This window comes from Mesoplodon mirus (genome assembly GCF_964341445.2).
Source record: "Mesoplodon mirus genome assembly, chromosome: 8".
NCBI lineage: Eukaryota > Metazoa > Chordata > Mammalia > Artiodactyla > Ziphiidae > Mesoplodon > Mesoplodon mirus.
In genome coordinates this window covers 91,305,601-91,330,634 of record NC_138984.1, presented here as the reverse complement: position 1 = coordinate 91,330,634, position 25,034 = coordinate 91,305,601, and the positions used below count along the sequence as shown (strand labels likewise).

The following is a 25,034-nucleotide window of genomic DNA, read 5'->3' as shown; positions in this document are numbered from 1 at the left end:
CTTCAGGACAACAAGAAACACAGGCATGGTATTCCACAAACCCACTGAGTTCTCTGTCTTCCTGCCATTTCCGAAGGCCATGGGTAAGTTCCTCTTGGTTCTGAGTTTCACTCTCTTTGGATAGAGCTCCTGATTTAATTGGCTTTCCAGCCCAGGGCAGGTCAGTTTAAGCTAGCAGACAGTTCCACCCAGAACTAACCCCTAGCCCTTGGTTCGGTTTTCAATTCCCCATTTGATTGGAAATCTTAGCCTTTGGTTCTTTGACCAGATTCCACACTGGTAACTGTTGGCAATTTAGTCTGCAGTTTCCCATTTGTTTGGAATCAGCTTGCAGTCCCCATTCTTTGGGGTCTCTTGTTTCAATTCTCTCCCCAGCCCCCGTTCCACATTGGGAATGGCTGGCAGTGTGCACACTGCCTTCTGTTGGCCAGTCTGCAGTAACATTTCTTTGGTTACTGCATGGTATATTAAGGTTCACATGTTTGTTTTGTTTTGTATGAAAGGCTATTATTGACAAGGATCTTGGAAGCCTAAAAGCCACAAAAATTGGTGGGCATGGATTGAACACTTAAAAGCTATTAGAGGGGCTTCCCTGGTGGCGCAGTGGTTGAGAGTCCGCCTGCTGATGCAGGGGACACAGGTTCGTGCCCCGGTCTGGGAGGATCCCACATGCGGCGGAGCGGCTGGGCCTGTGAGCCATGGCCGCTGGGCCTGCACGTCCGGAGTCTGTACTCCACAACGGGAGAGGCCACAACAGTGAGAGGCCCGCATACCGCAAAAAAAAAAAAAAAAAAAAAAAAAAAAAAGCTATTAGAGTACTTGCCACCAAACTCTAACACTCCTGTGTTAGGATAAGTTGTCCATAGAATCGGTAGGTCGACACTAGGTCACCAGCCAACCTCAAGAAAATTTGCAGGCAATGAAGTACACTGTAAAACACCACACAATTCCCAACCAAGCAGCACATTCCCTTTTTAGTATTAGTTTGACTCCAAAAGCTTAGCTAAATAAATACATAAATAAATAATTAAAAAATAATAAAATTTAAAATTAATTAATAACTCTTAAATTCTAAAGAGTTAAGCACACCACCTTCCAGCACACTTGCTTATTTTATGTCTAAGTAAATTGACCTGGAAGCTGTAGATTTTTACAAAAATGGCAAAATCTTACTAAAAACAAGCTAGAATTACAGTGACCGTTATGGAGAATGTTCCAATTAGACAAGATCTAATGAAGTGAACTTGAAAGCAAGCATTCCCAAATTAAACAGAATGAGATACATATCTTAATGGGTATGCAGAAGGCTCCAAAAGCCTTCATGATTCCAAAATAACTTCATTGAAAGATTCATTGCAAAGGCTAATAAAAAATTCAAGACACAAGAGGTACCTAAAATAAAAGACTGTAAGACTGACATGGCTCCTACTGCTCCTCTCTATCCTCATTTACCTGAGTATTCACGTTCCACTAATTCTCTGTCTGAACTGCTTTTCCATTCTGAAGAGGCTGTTAAGCAGTTTAAAATAAAACCACCCAAGGTTGCAGGCAATTCTCCTCAGGTATCTTTCACTCCTTGGTCAAAGACTGAACTAAGGGCCACACTTAAAGAATTTGCTAAACCCAGAGAGGATTAAAAAACAAGCACTTCAAAAGTTTTTTGAAGAATTTAGAGTAATTATCAGGCCTATGACCCTGGTCTGTCAGATCTTTATCAGCTTGTGCACATGCTGGTAGAATCTGGTGAAGCATAAAAATGAAGGAAGCAAAATGCAAAAAGCTGAGGATGATAATTTGAGATCCTCAGTCTTCAGCATGGTCCCCTATGGACCATAAAATGCTCTCAAAGTAGAAACTGATCTTTTAAGAGTTGTTCCTAGAGTCTTCCTTGGTCTGTTATTCAGACATGCAAACAAAAGAAAGATGAATCTGTGACAGACTTTAAAGCTCATCTGGAAGTGCTCTTCCTACAGCTTTCTGGGTTTCATACAATAGATGAGGTCACCCAACCTGCTCTAGCTACCCTATTTGTAGATGGATTATGTCCTGAGGTTAGTGGATTAATAAAAAGACAAAAAAGTGGGATGGGAGGCTGGCTACCTGTTTGACTGAACTTGTGACCGTAGCTGAACACTTTGAAAGGACTTTGGAACAAGATTGTAAACAAAAATCCACCAGAGCTATTGACTTTAAAGTTATAACAGCTCCAAGGCCAGCTTGGATGCTTGGGTCCCCTACATCACAGTCTCCTAGGGGGGGTCTATCGTTAAAATGCTGACTCAGGGGTTGATGTCTCAGCTGTATAGTCACTTGGGACTCTGGAAAAGATAATGTCCTCAAACAGACTATGAATAATTTTCAACAGATTTGTAGGTATGAGCGCCCTCATATCGACCCTCAAAGGAGGGCCCCCGTATGGGCCCCTCCCAGAGTTGATGAGACCCTGAGGGATTTTCTGGTAAACTGTTACGTTATTCCCTTAAATAGCCAAGGGAAACTAAAATTAAAATCAATGGGAAAAAAAAAATCAATGGAAAACCTTGCCAAATTCTGGTAGATACTGGAGCTACACTCTCTACTTTAAACCCCTCTCGGAGTCTGCAGATGTGGTCCTGGAAAAGCTGGCAGAAGCCAAGCCTGCTAAGGGTGAGAATACTTACCAGAGCGCGCTCTCCCAGATCTTTGTCTACAGCACCCAATAGAGAGAGAAAAATAAAATATCTTTTGCACCTTCTTTGGGGACAACAAAGGAGTTGTTTAGCACTTCCAGAAATATCTACTGTTTGTCCTGGCTGAAAATGGACAAGATATTTAGAAGGATTTTTAAGCAGCTCTGTGGTCAGAAATTGGCCAGTCTAAAAGCTGATATTCAGACCCTGATAGGAATTTTTTTAGGCCTCCTCCACTAAGCTAAAATAAAACTATGTACACAAAGAAAAAGAAAAACCTTCTACAGATGGGTGGAACAACCTATGATGTCATTTAACTTGCAACCCAATTCCTTGAAGAATTAAAAACAACTGTTCTTTTCTTATGAATCTTTACAAAACCAGAAATGCTCCAAGAACTCTTATCTAAGTCATCTCTTTAAAATATAAACTTCAGGGAGGTAATTCTCATTAGAACAAAAAAAGTGGAAGGGGAGGTCATTTTAAACTTAAGCAAATGAAAAATCTCTTATATTCTTCTCCACAAATATTAGTAAAAAGCTCTAGCCATCTGAGCAGGTAACCTTAACTTATTTCATCTACCAGAAAACATTGATCCAACTTCTTTTATAACTAGTAAGTTTTGTATTATTACACCTGATCCATGGCAGTAATTTTAAAACAGAAGCTATAATATCTCTGTTTTCATCTGTCTATATGTTTGCGTGTGTGTGTGTGTGTGTGTGTGTGTGTAATAGATGTGTAATATTTTCTACCTTTGGATGGTAGTACCAAAACTAATTTGTAAAAGAACTCTACTTGGCTTGAAGAGAATTAAGCACTTATATGAATTAAGGATTCCTAAAACTCTCAAAAATATAATGGAAACTAATCCAAATGCTTTTCAAGTTCACATGATTTGAAATAATCTTTGGTAAATAAAAGCTAGTTTAAGGTTGTTGGATTAATTAAAAGAGGTATGTCTTCAGAATTATCAGCATTAATATAATGCAGGCATACTTATTCTACTTAGGTTTCTTGGTCAAACAAGTTCATGTAATCTTTGTTACACAATTTGTCAGCAAGAAAAATAGCTTGGGATGATAGCTGACTTTGTCTAATGTCTCATGAAATTTCTGCAGGTAGTCTAAACATAATTATCCAGAGTAAGTGAATTTAATAGATATAAACAGGGTAAAAGTTTTTAGGTGAACTTTTAAAATAGTTTCCCCACATCTTTTTGGTAAACTGAAACCTTAAAGTTTTGCTAAGTTAAATTAAATGATGGATAGTCATTATATATCTAGATCATTTCCAAATGAGATAAAATGCTAAAACATTAGTTGCTGAGCACAGGCTTTTCTACTTTTGCTTCCTTTCCTAGAGGAACTAAATAAAGATACTTGGATTTATTAGTAAACATGTTTCATGCCACACTGAAAACGTTACTATGAGAAAGCATATGTTTCTAGAAATTATAAAAAGTATTTATAAATTTGTCATTAGAATGCTAATATAACAGACAGTTCACAATTGTTTACACATATATATACATATATTTATATATGTTTACATATATATGTAACTAAAGCTACTAGAAATAATAAGGGAAACATCTCCATCTGCAAGGAAAGTAGGATGTATGTTTTCAGTAAAAGAACGTATAAGGAATAGAGATGCATTTTTGTTGAGGAAAAAGAAAGTAATTTTGTCCTAAAGTGAGACTGGTCATTTCAGAACGAGAAAGAGGAAAAACAAGTACAAAATTGTAAAGGTTTGTGGAAAAGGAATCTTGGGGATAGAATTTTACATGTAGTCAAGCTGGCTAAGGTTAAAATGAATTTATTTAAGTTAATGAGTTTTAATATCAAAAGTAAGCTGGTACAATATTAAAATTCGGTTTTCTCACTTTTGAAAGGACAGGGTTTTTTTGGATTGTTGGTCTGCTCTTAATATGACATTGTAAACAAAGGTTTTTCTTTACCTTTTAAGTGATCTGTCTAGAGGGCAAAGATTCTGTGTCTTATCAAAATAATTTCCTGTGTTTGTTGTTTTTATCAGGTCTTTGATTACTTGAGTAAACGTAGTCTTCCTGCTATTAAAAGAGCTAAGTTTTGCTCAGAACTATGTAACCTTCTGTATTTGCATTCAAAGTGTTTGTCACTATGGTTAAATGGCTAAGTATTGTTTCACAGTGACCTATGATCCTATATGACCAATTGTTTTTAAATCTTTTGATATTTGTTTACAAACTTCCCCAAATCAAATTCTAAATAAATTCTTTTTGATTTATAACTAACTTTAGGATTTCCCAGAGGGTCCCTGGAAAATCACAAAAGATTTGTTCTTTCTCCTTATAAAAAGGGAGAGGTTAAACTAATTAGGCTTATTTGATGTGTTAAATTACATGAGCAGCATTGTCAAATAAGAAATAATATTAAGCCTTCTTTATGTTGTATTTGTATAGGTGTATGTTATAAGTGTTCCAGAAATTGAGAGAAATTCTTGGAAATCTGATATGTTCTGGTCTAATGTAACCAGTCACAATTATTATCTTAAAACATGTACGTAACAGAAATAACCGAATTTCCCTGTCAATTAAATTGTAAAAAACTCTCATCAGATCTTTTTTTTCTTTTCTTCTTTTTTCTTTTTTAGATCTTTAACCATGTCCATTTATTTTATTTTATTTTTTTTTTTTTGCGGTACGCGGGCCTCTCACTGTTGTGGCCTCTCCCGCCACGGAGCACAGGCTCCGGACGCGCAGGCTCAGCGACCATGGCTCACGGGCCCAGCCGCTCGGCGGCATGTGGGATCCTCCCCGACCGGGGCACGAACCCGCGTCCCCTGCATCGGCAGGCGGACTCCCAACCACTGCGCCACCAGGGAAGCCCCCATGTCCATTTTTTATGTCTTTTATTATTTACAGAGTTATTGTTTTACTCTGATGCTTTTGCAAAAGTGTTCTTGCAAAAGTGCTTCATCTTTAAGGAGATTCATGGAAAGGACTTTGACAAGTACAGGTTTCTGGTAACTTTAAGATCATAAAACTGAACTGGGTAAGAACTTTCAGAACTAATGGAAAAACTGGATTCAAGCAAAATAAGTGTTAATTACATGGGACTGAATGAACTGAGGAGGATGACTATACTTTTTTATGAGTTTTTGTTTGAAACATTGCTGGTTCCTTAATGGTTTTTTCCCCAGATTTAAGGAAACCTTTTCTCTTAATTTATACACGACATGTAGCAATTTGGTAAAGTATACCTTTGTAAACACAGATGAAACATTTACTTTTTCTCCCTACCTCATCCCTCCATAATTAGAAAATTCTTCAGTATTCTTCCACAGCAATAGAGTTAGCTATTTGCATAAGTTCAGTATGAATCAGTTCTCCTTGTAACAGGACACGATTGGAAACATTGGCTATATTACCAAGGCTTTGACTGGAATGTCATATTTGAGAGAGGTATACATGGACTCAGATATGACCAAAGTTTATATGGTCAGTCACTGTAAGTTTAATGCAAACAAATTGGTTTAACTTTATCTTTTTTTTAATGGGGGAAATTGTAGAGAGAAAAATTATGTTTGCACCTTTGTAGCTATTATATTCTAGTTCTGTTAATTGTCTTTAAGGTTTTGCTATATACCTATAAACTGGTCTGGATTCTAAAGTCTTGTAGTTTCCTCAAATATCTTGCTACATTTCCAATTTTCTCCCCCTTTTCTGATTTGGAATCACTAAGAACATACAATGCCCTTGAATCTCCTTGGAAGGGACTATACCAGATCCTCGTAACTACCTAGATGGCAGCCATACTTCAGGGATTTGAACCTTAGGTATACATCTTACAGCTGTATTCAAGTCAAACGGACTAGGAAGAGAGGTAGCCGACTTAGAGGTAGACTGCTTCCTCTCAAGGCACTGGATCAAGACTTCATGAAACCCTTTCTTCTCCTTCTTCTCTTTACTCTGGCATTGACCTGGAAAGATAACACTGTTGTCCACATCTCCCAAGCCATTGCTAAGGAGGGTATCTAGAATTTGGAAAATCTTTTATTTCAGGCTAGGAGATTTACTTCCTGAATGCACTGAAAACCTAACTGACCCCTGGCTTGAATGGGCAAATTCAACAATTTCTGCAAATGAAGCCATTAACAGTGCCACTTCAGTGGAAGCAGTTTGTGCCCCAACAAGATTTATCTTTGTATGTGGTGGTTATCATTCCCCTTTGGCCTATGGATGCCTAAATGGCTAGTGTATAACTGGGAACACGCCTCTTAGGTTATCTAACCATGTCCCTAAACAGTCCACAATCAAACTGAGAAACCTCACTGGCCAACTCCCCTGAATTTTGCATCATCGGGTTAGAAAGGACCTACCAGGCATTTTCCATGATTCAGAGTTCTCTTCCTTTGGCAGGTCCCTACTTCCCTGGTTAGGAGTAAATGTGAATGAGGCTATGATCAGGAACGTCTCCTTAACTCTTGAAAGTATTGTGGAATCCACTGCTAAGAAAATAGCTGCCCAACAAGAGTCCTCGGACTTTCTGGCCAAAGTTAGTTCTTGATAATAAGATAACCCTTGATTATCTTTTAGCTGAACAAGGGAGATACCTGTTCTGTAGCTAATACCACCTGCTGCACCTGAATTAACACTTCCGGAGAAGTTGAAACTCAGTTACATACGACCACTAATCAAGCCACTGGCTTAAAAGGGTGACTCCTTCATCTAGTTCTTTCTTTGACTTATTTGATTTTCATTGGTTCAAGTCTTGGGGACCGTGGCTCTGAGGTACACTCCAGACATTGGGAATTCTCCTACTAATAATAGTCATGGTAGTCTCCCTGGCATGTTGTATTCTCTCAAAAGCCTTAAATGCATGTTTGCAGCCATTAACCACTAAGCAAATGACCTCCCTAAGACTGGAATGCCAGAAAATGAATGAAGAAAATGACCAACTAAAAAATTGTGAGCCTGAAGTCATGACCTGTGAATACCACACAGAGGATCAATAAAAGCTGTGAGAACTACAGAGCAGTAGCCGAGAATGGCACTAACGCCTTAAATTTTTTTTGTCATACCTCTCAGTTAAACTGCTCAAAGGATGGGACTTGTTAAAAAAAGAGACAACAGGCCCCAAATGGAGTCACTTGTGCTAAGCCCATGTCAAAACCCCAAGATTTAGTACCTAACCTAATTGCAGTTACAACCTTCCCCAGGAATGTGATCTTAACCAGTCCGTCTGGAATTTCCCGGTCAGCACTAGTGAGGTAATCCACCCGATAGGCCCCTTCCATCCACCAAAGAAATGTGAGGTTGTTTGCTCTTTCCTTGTCCTGCCCCCTTCTGCCTATTAAAGTCTTCCATTTTGTACAGCTCCTTGGAGCTCCTTTCTATCTGCTAGACGGGACACTGCCCAACTCATGAATCATTGAATAAAGACAATAAGATCTTTGGAATTTACTCAGTTGAATTTTGTTTTTTAATAATGGCTTTATGAAAGTGGTATTGTAACTGAGCTTTGAAGAATAAGTAGGATTTGGAAATGCAGAGATGGGGGAATGGAGAGTGCCCCAGGAAGAGGGACTATGAACAAAGGTGATGGGAAAGGAGGTCAGAAGGTGTGGAGTGTATGTTTGTAGCAGAAATAGTTAGTAGTTCAGTTTAGCTGGTATGAAGGACATATGAAGAGAAAATGATGGTGAAAATTTAGCTGTAACAATAGCTTGGACCTATGTACAGGGCATACACAGGCATACTTGAAGATATTGCACACTTGGTTTCAGAACACCACAGTAAAGTGAATATCGAAATAAAGCAAATCACACGAATATTTGGTTTCCCAGTGCATCTAAAAGTTATATATATGCTATACTGTAGACTGTTAAGTGTGCAATAGCATTATTTCTAAAAAAGGGGGAAAAACAACAATGTACATACCTTAATTAAAAAATAAAGCTGTTGGAAAAATGGCTCTGATAGACTTCCTTGATGCAGGATTGCCACAAACCTTCAATTTGTAAAAAAAAAAAAAAAAAAAAAGGCAATATCTGCAAAGCGTGATAAAGCAAAGAACAATAAAACAAGGTATAACTGTATCAGGCAGTGGAGTTCAGCCTTTATAATTTGGGCAGTAGGAAGCCATTGAAGGTTTTTGAGCAGGAAAGTGGTGTGCTCACAACCATGCTTTCAGAACTCAACAACCAGGTGTGAGATGTATTAGAAAGAAGAGAGATGAATGTGATTGTAACAGCTGCCGTTTCCTGAGTGCTAATGTATTAGTCCATTTATATGGTGAGAGGAACAAGGTAAAGGTGGTGGTGAGAACTGAGAAAGAACAGATATGAGATATTGGGGTGGTTAGAGTTTACTGAATTTGATGGGTGTTGCATATGGAAGGCAAGGAGGGGCTCTCTGGCTTGGGTGAGTAGGCAGATAAAAGTAAGGACCTAGCAAGTCTGGGGGGAGAAACTCAGTGTGTTCATTTGTTGACGCAGGGAACTTAATGTAGTGAGACAATTGGGCAGTGATGTCCAGGAGGCAGCTAGAAGTGTGGGCCCTGGGAGAAAAGCTCAGGACTGGAAAGATTTTCAGATGACCTGCAAAGTTATACCAGTAGATGGAGAAACAGAAGCCTGGATTAAATTACCAAGGGAGAGTAGAAAGAGTGGCAAAAGATGACCAAGGGTGAGTCCTTGGGGTACACTCATATTGGGGAAAGGGTGACAGTGACTCTACATCATAACCAGTTCATCAGATTTCACTATCACCTCATAGCCTGTGGACAGGAGCAGAGAAATTAGACAGTGTGTCCTATCCAGAGTAGGGATCAGCAGGATTGGCTGCCTAGGGAGGGCAGGGGTGATGGAACCAGGGGTGCTGGTCAAAGCCTTGCTAGAATGTCTCCCTATGGATCTCGGGCTTAGAAAGGGCTGTCCAGTCTTGGTTTTATAGGGGTTCCATAACAAACTACCACAAACTGGGTGCTTTAAGACAAAAGAAATTTATACTCCTCCAGTTCTGGAGGTTAGAAGTCCAAAATCAGGGTGTTTGCAAGGTTGGTTTCTTCTGAGGACTGTGTAGAAGAATCTGTTTCATGCCTCTTTCTAAGCTTCTGGTGATGACTGGCATTTCTAGGTGTTCCTTGGCTTGTAGATGCATCTCTCCAGTCTCTGTCTCCATTGTCACATAGCATTCTGCATGTATCTCTGTGTCTTCACATGGCCTTCTTCTTATAAGGACACCAGTCATGTTGGATTAATGACCTTATCTTAACTGATCACATCTGCAATGACCCTATCTATGGATAAGGACACATTCTGAGGTACTAAGGGTTAGGACTTCAACATTCCTTTTTGGGAGGATACAATTCAACCAATAAAAGGCCTGATAGCAAGAAAGAAAGTAGTGTAGGTAGGGGGAGGAGGAGAGAAATGGGGGCTGGTCAGTGTGGCAGAGATGCAAGTGGAATTTTTGAACACTAGAGAACGGTGGAAGTGCTTTTCGCCGCAAATGAAGCTGAGTTTGAGATGACTGTATTGGTTTATACACATTTAATAACACCTCTAGCTTTAGAATATTTTTTTCCATTGGAAATTAACTTGGATATGTGAGTTGGGTGCTTTCCTAAAGCTCCAGCATAGATGGACCCAGTCCTCTGCAGAGACTTGGGGTGATCATCTGGTTGGAAGTGGGAGGCTAGGGGATTTGCCCTAAGCCATGTTTTATGGCAAGCCCATCATGTTTATATGGTTTGTTGTTATTTGGGGTGACCTGGGGTTAGGGGAGCTGTTGGAAGTAAGGGGGGCCAGACTCCCAACCAACCTTTGGACGTCCACTGATCTCTAGTTTATCCTTTCATCCTGCTGACCTTTCCAGATGTATTGTAACTATAGTAACCCAAATGTGTTAGTTGAAAATGGAACCAAGACTACATGATTTCCATGCTCTCAGACTCACTTGCTGGCTCATGCCCATCAGCAGAGAGGGCAGTGTGTGAGTAAACTTTTCTAGTATGGTAGTTCAAGCATTTGGGGGCAGCCTCTAGCAGCAGCGGTCTTACATAATGATGACACAGGCTTCCGCTGCCCTTGGAACAGTGAATAAGAAACTGCACACAACATAACACGACCTGTGTTACAACACAGATTTTGCAACTCACACAAACAGCAAGGTACACATTAAGTACAGTAGAATGGTTGCTTGTAGGCCAAAGGAGGAGGGTGGGGGGAGACCCAAATAAAGTGAGATGACTGATTGATAAAACAAGAGGGGGACATTGCAGAGACTGATAAGGAGAGGGTACTATAGACTAAGGAGTGTGATTAATACAACCTTCTGCATCAGAAGTTTTACCAAACAAACAAAAAACAGCCAGAATATCTGGGTCGGAACTGCAAATCCACTATTAGCTAGCTTTTTGGAAGTTAGCTAACCTCTCTATCCCTCAGCTCATCATCTGTAAAATGAGATAGTATTAGTACCTACCTCATGAGATTGTTGTGACAATGAAATGAATCTGAACGTATAAAGTGCTTAGAAGAGCACCCGGCACATAGTGAACACTCAACCGGAGGGTTGAGTGAATTAAGTAAAAGAATTCATATAGGGCTTCCCTGGTGGCGCAGTGGTTGAGAGTCCGCCTGCCGATGCAAGGGGACACAGGTTCGTGCCCCGGTCTGGGAAGATCCCACATACCGTGGAGAGCGGCTGGGCTCGTGAGCCGTGGCCGCTGAGCCTGCACGTCTGGGGCCTGTGCTCCACAATGGGAGAGGCCACAACAGTGAGAGGCCCGCGTACCAGAGGGAAAAAAAAAAAAAAAAAAGAATTCATATAAAACACTTAGCACAGCACCTGGCCCATAGTGTTCAGTCCATGTTAGTTAACTGCTGTTGTCATAGGCATCATCGTTATCACCACCATCATTTCTTTACGTGGCCAACACCATGCCTTAAATGAGAGAGAGAGAGAGCTGGGGCCTGTTTTGCACCATTGAAAGACAATGCTTTCTACTATGCTAATTCCACCTTCATCATTTCTTTTGTGTAATGTTGGGCAAGTCGCTTCACTTCTTGCAGTATTGGTTTCCCCAAGTGAGCCTCCTACACCTGTCGTCAGCATTAAATCTCACTCTTGGCACATCACTCCCTTGGAAGCTCTAGTGCTGGAACCCCACACTTAGTTGTATTAGTTGCTGTGACAGGACCCAAAGCAAAGGCAGGGGCCTGACCCTCAGGGAAGTCACATTGGTCCTTGTGAAACTGCCTGACCCCTTAGGCATGTCACGCCCTCTAACACAAGCCCCATCAGTGCAGCCTACTTGAACCCCGAATATGGGGTCATTGGGAACTACTGGTACCACATGGAAGCAGAGGCCCACCCAAGATGGGATAATCTGGGTTACCCACCATTGCCTCAGGGGTTCTGCTCATCTTGTTCTGACCTTTTACTTTCTGTTTTGTGTCAGAGTTACCAAGGACTTGCTTTGTCCGTTGTTGTACTGTTTCACAGCTCTTCTCTCATTTAGTCCTCATAACAGCCCTGTGAGGAAAGAACTGTTACTCTCATCACTTTGTGAATGAGGAAATGGAGGCACAGGGATGCAGTCATTTGCCCCAGGTTATACAGCTAGTAAGTGGCTGAACCGGTGGCTGAACGCTTGCAGCCTGGCAGCAGAACCTTTGCTACTACACCACCCCTTGGAAGTTCCCAGGGAGTTTGGCAGTTTGGATCCAAAGGGAAATAGGACGTAATCTTGATGCAACAATTTCACCTTGATGAATTTATCTGATAGGTCTGTTTGACTGGCTGTTTGAATGCTTATAATGGCAAAAACAAACCAACAGGAAAACAGCTAAACATCCATTTATAGAAGACTGTTTAAGTAATTTATGCTACATAGTTGCAGTGGGATGATGCAGACTCAAAAAAGAATAATGTAGATTTATATGCATTAATATGAAACTATCCCCAAGATGTAGTCTTAAGTGGAAAAAAAAAAGCTTGCACAAGTATGTATATTAAAAAAAGATTGCAGGGACTTCCCTGGTGGTCCAGTGGTTAAGAATCTGCCTTCCAGTGCAGGGGATGCAGGTTCAATCCCTGGTCGGAACTAAGATCCCACATGCTGTGGGGCAACTAAGCCCGCGCGCTCTAGAGCCCTGCGCCACAACTAGAGAGCCAGCATGCTGCAACCAAGATCCCACATGGCGCAACGAAGACCCGATGCAGCCAAATAAATATTTTTAAAAATTGCAAAAGTAATGTATATGACATGCTATCATTAATACTTTTAAAAATAAATTTATTTATTTATTTATTTTTGTCTGCATCGGGTCTTCGTAGTAGCACATGGGCTTTCTCTAGTTGTGGCGAGTGGGGGCTACTCTTCGTTGCAGTGCACGGGCTTCTCATTGCAGTGGCTTCTCTTGTTGCGAAGCATGGGCTCTAGGTGCATGGGCTTCAGTAGTTGTGGCAGGTGGGCTTCAGTAGTTGTGGCGCACGGGCTCTAGAGCGCAGGTGCAGTAGTTGCAGCACGTGGGCTTAGCTGCTCCGCGGGACGTGGGATCTTCCCAGCCCAGGGCTCGAGCCTGTGTACCCTGCATTGGCAGGCAGATTCTCAGCCATTGCGCCACCAGGGAAGCCCTCTATCATTAATACTTTTAAAAAAGAGGTGGACACACACACACTTACTTGTAGTTTTAGCTAAAAAAAAAATGCCCCTAGGGCTTCCCTGGTGGCACAGTGGTTGAGAGTCCGCCTGCCGATGCGGGGGACACGGGTTCGTGCCCCGGTCCGGGAGGATCCCACATGCCGCAGAGTGGCTGGGCCCCTGAGCCATGGCCGCTGAGCCTGCGCGTCCGGAGCCTGTGCTCCGCGGCGGGAGAGGCCACAACAGTGAGAGGCCTGCGTACCGCAAAAAAAAAAAAAAAAAAAAAAGCCTCTAGAGGCATATGTAAGAAACTGGAACTAGTGCTTATCTCTGTGGGCAGAATTGGAGGATTAGAGATCTTCTGGGGGAGGCAAAATTACTTCTCAGCCTTTTGTACGATTATATATTTGAAATCATAAATGTTTATTTCCTTTCCAAACATTATTTTAAAAGAGAACGGGCAAGAAAAGAAGAAAGAGTCGTGGGAGGTATGGAGGTTTCAGCCCCTTCTCCGATGTTCCTGTTCACTCCCGAGTTTCTGGGGGAAAATGGTTTAGCATTGCATGCTAGCATTGTTTGAGTGCTTACTTTGTGGCCACTTTTGCACTAAGGGCTTGGTATGCCTTATCTCACTTAAACCTCACAACTATCCACAAGGCCATTTTATTTCACCTCTTTCTTATAGAGATTGCTCACAAGCAGACCTGAGTTGGCAGTGCAACCTGAGCGGATTCTCCAGAGGTAATAAACATCTAGAATAGGCCTCCCTGCCACTAGCCCATGCCCATTCCATTCAGTTGTTAAGGATGCTGAAGGTCTCTTAGAACAGTGGTTCTCAAAATGTGGTCTCCAAATGGCAGCATAATTATCATCTGGGAACTTGTTAGAAATGCAAATTCTCAGGCCACACCCCAGGCCTACTGAATCACAAATTCTGTGGGTGGGATATGTTTTAACAAGTCCTCCAGCTGATTCTGATATATGTTTAATATTTAGAACCACAGTCATAGGCCGATGGACTCACCTGGGTAACATTAAAAATACCAATGCCTGAGTCTTACCTCACCCCAGAGATTCTGATCTAATTGGTTTGGGATGTGGCCTGGGCATGAGTTTTTCAATGCTCCCCAGGTGATTGAAACCACTGTGACCTAGACCTTTGGGAGCAGTCCCCTGCATCTGGGAATGGCTAATGGCACAGTTAGAGCATAAAATCAAGCTGCAGGGACTAACAAATATGTAGGAGCATCACAACTTCCCAATTTTAAGTCCTGTCCCCTTCCCCAAACCCTGCACCTAACCCAGGAGGCCGAGCCATGGGTGGGCAATGCTCTTTGGCTAAGCAGGTATGAACTTATTAGTTTGAGCCCTTTAGTAGTGTTACTTACTTTAAGCCTACAAATTCAGTCTTTAGTGAACACTGAGAAGAGGCAGGAGAGAAAATATCAAATTATCCACAAAATAATTTAATAGTGGAAATGAGATCTGTAAATGGCACAGTAAAAACCTAATTTTACCAGCTCACCATTTCTTGTACTTAAATATTTTGTACTGAAGATCACATCATATCACATAGCACATCTCCAACAAAAGAGGGGTTCAATCAGTGTTTTGTCTAGTCAATGAATCCACTAATCAATAAATGAATGAATGGATGTCACTGAAGGAGAAGCTGATTCTGTCTTTGGCATCCACGGCCCAACTTACTACCAATGCCATTCTTGGAGTGGAACATGGGGAATAAAAATCCATTGACGATAAATGTGCTAAAATCAGGTGCTAGAGCTGAATGTCACCCTAAGGGGACTATAAACCCCGATGGGAGTGGGAAGGGTGAAGCAGGTGGCAATCAAATATTTCCAGGTTTCCCCTCCGGAATATAGTAGGATGGCACTTCCCCACCCCCTTGGAGTTCTCTGTGGCCATGTGACTTGCTTGGGTCACTGAAATAAACAGAAGTGTTGTGTTTTGCTTCTACACAAAAGCTTTAAGAGCCAGTGTGTGATTTGTCCTACCTCTCCGTAGGGTGACCAACCTTCCTGGTTGCCTGAGATTAAGGAATTTTCCAAGGTGTGGGATTTAAAGCGCTAAAATTGGGCCACCTCCAGACATTAATGTTTCAAGTAGTGATCATTCCATCAGCTTGGGTCCAGGAATGAGGGCAATGCGTCAGACAAGAGACTCAGAGCATTGAAATAACTTGCCGGGGGACACACTGCTAGTAAGATTGGAGAGGGGTTCCAGGCCAAGTCTGTCTGACTTCAGAGACCACAGTCATGCAACACTCCACCTGGGTGTAGGTAGTCTTTATTACAAGTATCTTTTTTTATTTTGTTTTCAACTGTGGAGACTCTGGTCCACAAAGGTAGGTGAGAACACCAACTTTCCCAAATTCATTGGATGACACTCATTCCACAGACAGGTGTCCTGGGCTACGCAAAGATGAAGAAATGCTCTCTATGATTTCTTCCCTCAAGAACTATATAATATAGAAGGGAGATAGACATGTACATAGCTCCCTGTATCACAAGACAAGCTGATAGACATTAAAACATTTTGTATACCTTTCTGTATTTAGCAAATTTACCACAACAAACGCATATTAGTTTTTTTAAAAGCGTTTATTTTAGAAAGCAACGATGAAAAACAGCTAAAGTATCTTTACCCTTCAGGTTACCAAGTCTCAGCACATCAGTAATAATAACAATAATAATACCTAGAGAAAGTATATTAATGCTTTCTTTTTCTGAAGGTCAGTACCATTTATTCAAAGATGATGGTACAGTTGCACTTACCTGCCTTCAGTAGGATAGGAGCATTGAGATTTCATTCTATTATGCTGACAAATTTCCCATTGTATTCATGGTTCCTCATTCACCCTGTGTGACCAATGGCCCAAGTATGCATGCCCACTGGGCAGGATTCTCTGCTAAGGATCAAAGACAGCTAACTGGTCCAAAGGAGGGTAGTCTTTGTTAAGGAATGAAGGAACCAGCCCTCCCTAAAGGCATTAGAATAAAATGGTCAAAGGCATTAGAATAAAACCTTATCCAGAGAGGGGGTGGTGACCGGACCTGAGGCAGAGGAAATTTGAAGTCCAGGACCTTCCAAGATAACTGGGCTCTCTTGCCAGTCCTGGACAAAGAGAGTGTGGTTTCTGGAGAAAGCATGACTGTCCTGCTGTCTGCAGTTGGACAGCCTCCCGGGCTGCAGGGAAATTTTGGTCTCTGAGTACAGTCAATAGTACCACCTGCTTTGGTGACTTGAGCAGGAGTTAAGCAGCAAATGTGCGCATGTTGGAACTGTTTGGGGAATGGAGATGACAATAAGCAAACAAACAAAACCTACTGCTTTGAGATGTTTTGTAACAGCTGTGCTCCCTACAGAATGGGTTTCCTCATTGCCTGGATCCAAGAGCATCTTCTGGGTCCTCCCTGTTCGAATGCTGAGTGTCCATGGAGAATATGAGCCGAGGAGGGAGGGGGGCTGTTTCCCAGCTAAGACCGGGCAGCAATCAGGCAGGTAAAATCTCAGCAGCTGTGGTGAGGTGATGCAGAGGGCCTGGGGTCTGTCAACTCCAGGTGAGAGATTTCCCCCAGGTCTATTGGTGAATGTGCTTCCTCTGAGCAAGCCATAGACTGGAATGTCATTGTAACTTGTGCTTGTGACATCTTTGGCCCAAGAACATCACAGATTGAATTTTATGTTCTTTTTTTTTTTTTTTTTTTTTTTTTTTTTTGTGGTACGCGGGCCTCTCACTGTTGTGGCCTCTCCCGTTGCGGAGCACAGGCTCCGGACGTGCAGGCTCAGCGGCCATGGCTCACGGGCCCAGCCGCTCCGTGGCATGTGGGATCTTCCCGGACCGGGGCACGAACCCGTGTCCCCTGCATCGGCAGGCGGACACTCAACCACTGCGCCACCAGGGAAGCCCTGAATTTTATGTTCTTTATAATATGGAAGGAACGATATAGACTTGCCACTTCTTCATGCCTTGAGACATCTCATAATATATGTTATACGTGATATGTGTATATATATAATAATCATTATATTATTATCCTATTATTCTAGTACTATGCCAGTCAGGAGAGGCTAGATAGGCTGCATTAACACATAACCCCCAAATATTATTGACTTAACGTGATAAAAGTTTACATCTTACACCACAATTCAGTGTAGGTAGAGGGCTCTCCTGGGTGACTCCTCCAAGTGGTGACTTTGGGATTCAGGCTCCTTTCATCTTAAAATGCCATCAGCTTGGGAATTCCTTGGTGGTCCAGTGGTTGAGACTCCGTGCTCCCAATGCAGGGAGCGTGGGTTTGATCCCTTGTTGGAGAACTAAGATCCCGCATGCCGCATGGTGCGGCCTAAAAAACAAACAAAACAAACAAACAAAAAATGCTTCAACATTTGGTCTCAACAGTTGCCACCAAGGGAGAAAGGAGTCCGTTAAAGTCTGTGCCTACGTCCACTACTTCTGCCACATCCCACTGGCAGAACCCAATCACAGGGTCCCATCCTAACTGCAAGGGAGCCAGGAAATGTTGTCTTTTGTGTGCCAGGAAGAGAAAACGAAATTGATGGGTGTCTCGCCAGTCTTTCCTGCAAGTTTCTCCAAGGTGAGTTATTATGTAGTATTTTTCTTCTAATTATGCTTTGCATTTGATACCATTTAGGCTGCCTCCTTGCTTTGCACTGTATTCTGTGACATCCATGTGCAACATCCCATTCCTCACAACAGCGCTGTGAGTTGTCAGGACGGATGTTATTATACCCTTTTTCTAGATTGAGGACCTCGAGACCCAGAGTAGTCACATGACTTGTCCAAAATCACACACTACTGTGACAGAGCTCTCTCTTAGGTTGGCAGTCTCTCCACTACACCACCCTGTCTACCCCAGAAGCTCAAACTAGATTAGGCACAGATCCAAGGGTGCAAGAAATATATTTTTATTCTACTATAACTCAACCTAATGTATCTTTTAAGCCCCTGCTCTCTCTTGGAAGGTGTCAGCAATGAGTCCCATCATTTTAGTATCTCTCTGCCTTCGAGGGCGTGTCTGGGTTTGGGGCGGGACATGGCGGGGGTGTAGGGGTTAGTGCCAAGGTACTGGGGGATCCATGTGTTCCTCAAGTCAGCTCTTTGAGAAGGCACCAACCCAGATGACTACAGTTCCTTCTAATCTCCCCACTGACAGTGATGCATCTGTGCCTCTTCCTGCCCACACGGCCCATGTGTGTCCAGCAGCTCCACATGTGGCTACTTTGGGGCCACTCCAGGGTCTGGGAAGCTTCGTAGGCCCACACCCCGCAGCCATTCTTCTCTCCAGGCTTGTGCCTTTCCGAGGAAGGAGGGGAGGGGAGGAGGGAAGGACCCACCCAGGCCTTTGCTCTCTCATTTTTCATCCATCTCTCCTCCCACCCCAGTGAAGGGAAGTGTTTCCTCATCTGTCAGGGAAAACCCACTCTCCCCAAACCTTTTTCCTCCGAATAACTTTGGCTATACTCCAAATCCTCTCCAGTCCTCTGAGGGCATTTATCACACAAAACGCAACTCAGAGAAGTTTCTCGTCCTTGTTTTGCTTTTTATCCTGTCACATCATTCCCCTACCTTGAGGCAATGAAACAAGGGCCTGCTGTCCAAGGCATGGAGGTGGGGACGGGGAATACCAAGAAAAAAACCATTTCTCCATCACATGTGTATCACATGTAACTTCAGCAGGTCCGGGTGAAGTGAAGTCTCTGTGCCATTTTCCTGCAACTAACAGTGAGGGGAAGAGGCACTGATGGAAGTTGTTATGTTTGGGAACTAGCAGGTTAGACCCCTTCCTGCCTGATTGGCCTTTAAATGTACACTTCCCCCTCCTCCACCTTGTCCCCTATGGCTCCACCCACAAAGGATTGATCTGACAATCTTGGTGATCAAGTTTTCACTTAAGAACTGAGGACCTGGTCTTCTCAGAGGAAAACCCACAGCTGGGAAAGCCTGTCTATAGATGATTCCCTAGTCTTCTAAATGTGGAAAAGGGGATTTGTTTCTCTGTGTGTTTAAATGTTTATCACTTCCCCTACCTCAGTTATGAGCACGCACCATAGAGGTAATCTGTTCCCAGGAGGACATGTTATTGTACGGTACATACACAGTGATGATGGGAAAAGGAAGCATTAAGACGGTTTAAGTGGAAAGATCACTTGTAAGAGCTGCAGAAGTCAAACCAACTGACTGGCAAAGAAATGCTGCCTTAAAGCAAAGCATCATGTAAAAAAAAATCTGACTTGTACCAAATCCTATTTGCAAAGTGGATTTTAGAGTCATTTCAAAACACACTAGGCTTTCAAAAGATGTTTGTTTTAGAGTGCAACTGGCCTCTGGTCAAAAACTGAAGTTTCGGTAATGCACAGTAGCAATTATTGTATAATTACTGGCCACAAAATACCAGGTGCCCAACCAAGCCTTTTCTACCCATTTAAGAGAGCCACGCCAAGCAAAAATGCCCTGCCTAGCCATACCCAGAAGTTCCAAAGCTCAGCCTTTGTCACCAGGAAGGACAAAGGAATTAATTCACAGAGCAAAGCCATTATAAGGCACAACCAGGTGTTCTGTTGTAAACACCTTTTGTTAATACATGTTGAGAGCTGAGCTTTCTCACATTTAAAGGAGGCCTGCTCGAGAGAGAATTTAAACCAAGCCAGGCCCAGGTTGATTTCTTTTCTTTTTTAGATGTGTGACATCATAACTATGGGATCTACAGAGTAGGGAAGCGCTGGCTTTGGAATCCAAAGTCTCCCCCAGCTATCCTTTGACCTAAGGATTGTAGTGTTCCCTGTTCTTGTGTGAACAGATTGCTTTAGCATCAAGGGAATGAACTCAAAGAGAACAGACGAAACGCAGGAGTGTTACAGGGAAGAAACATATTAAGAGATCTAAAGATGCACTTCCTCATTATATGTAAGGAAGCTATTTCCTAGATTCCTGGAGCTATAAAAAGCCAAGTGAATTTGCTTAAGTTAATAAATTTTATTGAGTTATGATGATAATACCACAGCAAAATGTTTTGTTTCCTCTCTTTATTGCTTCCTGTTAGTTACTGAGAGAAGAAATCCAGTGTAACTTTTTTGTACTCTGATAATGATGAGGCTATCTCATTTGTTTTGCATATGCTTCCCAATGTGTGTGTTTGTGTGCCTATATAATTAAATTGTTAAGATGGATGCGTGTGTGTCGTTGCTACAAACACAGATGTAAGGCTAAAGGTGGGATCCAGTTTTGTTACAGCAAAACCCCATCATAAAAGCCCTTTGCCAGGTATTGGAACTGATTGTTCTGGACTGAGAGGAAAGGCTAAATCTTCAGTTCTCAGAATGACCTGAAAAATCTGTGGTATGAACCTTATTCTTCTTTCCTAACCCTGGGATTAGAATGAAGGTCCACATTCAGCTAAGATGACCAATCTGCTTTGGTTTGTCAGCGTCACATGTCCCAGAAACAGTCTGGGTCCCCCTGGGTTCGGCTGATGGACCCCGAGTTGTTCTTCACCAGTAGCGGCAGAGGCCGAGGCAGCGGCAGCGGTAGAGTGGTCATCACTGAGCAGGGGGTGTGAGCCAGGGGCTATCTGAGCACCTCCCTGTCTTCTCTCTGCATCCCCTCAAGGTTGGTGCCGATCTGCATTTCACACATGAGGAAACCAAGGAAAAGAGATAAGTTATTAACCTGAGCCATGTGGAATTCCTGTTTTTGCAGGTCAGAAAAGTCTAATATCAGCAAGTTCATATGATTCAACCTAATATTTGCCCAGTTAGTAGGTTGTGATTCCAGAGTTTGAACTCTTACCTACCCCCAAAATGGTAGCTGCATATCTGTATTTCAGATGGCAGGCTGGGGCTCTGAGCAAATGCATTCAAAAGTAAATAAACAGTGCTATCAGTAGATGACTTCCTTTCTTCTCCAGTCTGAGGTTTCAACTACTGACTTTATTCACGTCATAGTGTGAAAGTTGGCTGGAGCCAGACAAGACTGCCCTGCCTGTGGCTATTGTTCTTGCTGTGAAGCTGAAACCAGCCCATCAAACCAGCTCTGTCAGGCTGGCTGCCTCCCAACCTGCCTGCCTAAATGTATCTTCCTCTCAGGATGGCACAGAGGCATACACCCCATCTCCCCAGCTGAACTACCACCGCTGGAACCTCTCACCTATGACCACTCTCAGCTTCCCCTGTTAACACACTGATGATTAGTTTATCATCAGATTACGTGAGCTTGGGGCTTGGATTAAGTGAATTTGGTTTGGAGCTGATGGGTAAGGTCAAGAGCGTGAGGGTGAATCATAGACTATTAGATGCAGCAGGAACGTTAGAAGCTTTATTGGCCGATCCCAGCATTTTACAGCCATAGAAACTGATATACAGATGCCAAAGCTTTGGTGTCTTGATTGTGGAATGACCGCATTTTGCCCGGGACCGAAGGGTTCCCTGGAGTGTGGGACTTGCAGTGCTCAAACTGGGAAAGTCCTGGACAAACCAGGACGAGTTGACCACTCTGCTTGCTTGGGAGCCCCAAACTCTTCTGATTCTCTGGGCAAGTCAGATTTGCGCAAGCCCTGACAGCAAAGGCCCCACGGCTGCTTGGTACAGCTCAAAAACCCCAGGTGGAGAAATGACAACAACACAAACTTAACGGCACAGTTTAACCCCGGCTCGCTCCCCTGAACGGTCAGTATCCAGGCATAAACTTGGATGCCACATGGAAACAGCCATGTGAAGTAAGGTTGGGTCTGCCTCGTGGCTGACTGAACTCTTAGCCTCTTGGGCCAACTGCATTTGGGAAAGCCGGGTGGTTTGAGTCAGTCTCAGAAAATAAGGCTGCGGTCTGCTTTATTGACTTCATAGAGAGGGCCACTGGGTCTGCCTCAGCCATGCAGTTCGCAGAGCCTGCAAGGAGAGGGCCACTCTATCTTGTCTGTGCTCCATGTGGCTGCGTGGAGGGTGGAATGGAGAAGTGGTCAGGCAGGGAGAAGGGTCAGCAGGGTGCCCCGTGCTACCATCGCTTCCTCTTTCACAAGCTTTGTCATTCAGAGGTTTTGAATCCTGCAGTAGGCAGTTATTCTTGACTAACTTTGGACTTTTTCCTTAAATGTCAAGCATCTAATTTTTAAATATTTCTTGGTTTTACTTCTCCTCCTGGCCTATTTTGCCCCCAGCCCTTGGTTGCTTGGTAGCTGTTTCCTTCACCAGGCCTCCTGCTTTCTGGTCTGCTGGGATGCAGCCTCTAGCTCATGCCCTGCACCTGGGGATGAGTGTGTGGGGATGAGACGAGAAGGAAAGGGGGAAGCAAGAAAGGAATAATGCAAGGATCCCAGTCAGGCAAAATTGTCAGATGGTACACGTTCGCTTCAACATTCTCTTTCCTGTGGGCATTCCCTGAAGCTATGCCTGGACACCCTTGCCCCCGTCCCTATTCCTATACACACCCGCTGAGATCTACTTTTTTCATGCCCCACACTTGTTCTCGACCACCACTGAAATGTCTTTCTTAGTGCCGAAATAACATTTACAAATTTACTGATCAGAAAAACTCGTCACTGTTAATGGGAGTTGAAGTCAGAGGCCAAGGCCTCAAAAGTGAATCCTAACTATGACCTGTATAATTAATACCCCTCTCAGGTTGTCTTAACACTTTAGTGACCCTGATGCCAGTGGAGGGATTTTGAAATTGGGGGAGGGGATGGGAAGCATAGTGAAGGATTATTTGTGATAAGGGTTGCCAGATTTAGTGGAGAAAAATTGGGCACCCAGTTGAGTCTGAATTTCACATAAAAAATATGTTTTTTATAATTTAGTATAAGGATGTCCCTTGCAATATTCGTGATATACTAAAAATTATTCATTGTTTATCTGAAATTCAAATTTAACTGGGCATCTTGTATTTTATCTGGCAACCCTCTGACCCACAATGTCTCCCGAATATGCAGCCTTTGCAGCAGGAGGTCGGGATTGCTGCAGAATTTGGAACGGTTTCCAGATGTCTGGCAGAAGGGAAGCAAATCCATCAGAGAGGGCATCATGTGGTACAGTCAGGTGAAATCTCTGCCCCCAGTGCCAGGCCTGCTGATGTGCGGGGGCATGTGAGGTAGGCCTGAACGGAATACCCCTGGAGCCTGGCCAAGGTGCTGGTAGAAAGAGCATGTTCTGCTGGGTCCTTCCCAGAAGATACAGTGTCTGGTTCCGGTGCTGACAACTGACCCATCTAATATCCATCACCCTAGAACATTATTTTTAGATCTGGGGAAGGAGTGGCAAGGTTTTAAAAATAAGGTACTAGATATAGAGGGAAACTACATTCAAGAAGCTCAATCCTGACTAGGAAATGCAATCCCTGGGCCTGCTAACATTAGACCTAGAAAAGGTTAGTACCAGCAGCTTTCTGTGTAAAAATGCCTAAGACTGAGACCCAACACTTTTCTTTTACTTTTTTAATAAACAAAGGTAATGCTACTAGCTTCAAGAGAATTGCTTTAGCCACCTATAATAATCTTTTTGTTTTCAATTAATGAAGAGAGTGAAATTAATCTTTCGTTTTCTTTTTGTTTTGTTATCTGTTTTTGGCTTCTGTATGGGATATACCCTGTCTGCTCTTCCAGATCTACCCTCTATCCTTCTTCTCTACCCTGCTCTGTGCTCTGGGAAGCTGACCCTTAGGACTCCCTTCGTTTCTGTCTTCTGTTAGGACCAGCCAACGGGAGACATCAGCAAGAGATTGGACGTTGGAAGACAGTTAGATCAGAAGGATAACTTTATTGTAGTTGGCGTTTATTAAAATGCTCATGGTTTCAACAACTTGATAAAAAGCACTCAAAATAGGAACAGATGAATACTTCTTTAACGTGATAAAATACATCTATATCATCCCCCCAAACCAGCATGCTGCTTGACAGGGAAATGCTAGAGGCAGGAATAAAACAGGAGTGCTTTGCTATCACCATTATTAGTTAAAATTTTACTGAAGATACTAGCAATCATAATCAGACATGATAAAGACTTCAAGTATAAAAATGGGAAAGGAAGAAAAAATAGTCACTATGTACAGATGATAAGATTTTATCTCTATAAGCCCAAGAAAAATCACTATAAACAATAAGAAAGGGTTTGCAGGGCAGAAATAGATACACAGATGTAGAGAACAAACGTATGGACACCAAGGGGGGAAAGTGGCGGGGGGTGGGGGGTGGTGGGATGAATTGGGAGATTGGGATTGACATGTATACACTAATATGTATAAAATAGATAACTAATAAGAACCTACTGTATAAAAAAATAAATTTAATTTAATTTAAAAATTCAAAAAAACACAACAAAACAAAACCAAAAAAACAATGAGAGGGACTTCCCCCTCAGTACAATGGTTAAGACTTCACCTTCCAATGCAGGGGGTGTGGGTTTGATCTCTGGTCAGGGAGCTAAGATCCCACATGCCTCACAGCCCAAAAAACCAGAACATAAAACAACAAATTCAATGAAGACTTTAAAAAAAAAAGGAATTCAGTAAATTAGAAGGATGCAAAATTAATTGATCTCATATATACACAAACAATAACCTATTAGAAGATAGAAGGATGAAGGATCTTATTTAAGTAGCAACGAGAAAGAGAAAATACCTAGGAATAAATTTAACAACTATTCACAAGCCCTATATGTAGAAAACTTAAAAGGAAAAAAAGAAGACCCAAAATAGATT

The 25,034-nt window shown here is 42.5% G+C and overlaps 1 long non-coding RNA gene across 4 annotated transcripts; it reads left to right on the top strand.

The window, feature by feature from the left end:
• LOC309809314 lies at positions 1-25,034 on the top strand. 4 transcript variants are annotated; one of them, XR_014294845.1, is made up of 4 exons: positions 1-83; positions 13,992-14,047; positions 17,730-17,925; positions 20,028-20,444. It is a non-coding gene; the product is annotated as an uncharacterized lncRNA (long non-coding RNA). The 4 variants fall into 4 exon arrangements; XR_014294843.1 differs by lacking the exons at positions 13,992-14,047; positions 20,028-20,444 and adding an exon at positions 24,027-25,034 and having other exon boundaries at positions 6-83; XR_014294844.1 differs by lacking the exons at positions 13,992-14,047; positions 20,028-20,444 and adding an exon at positions 23,941-25,034 and having other exon boundaries at positions 6-83.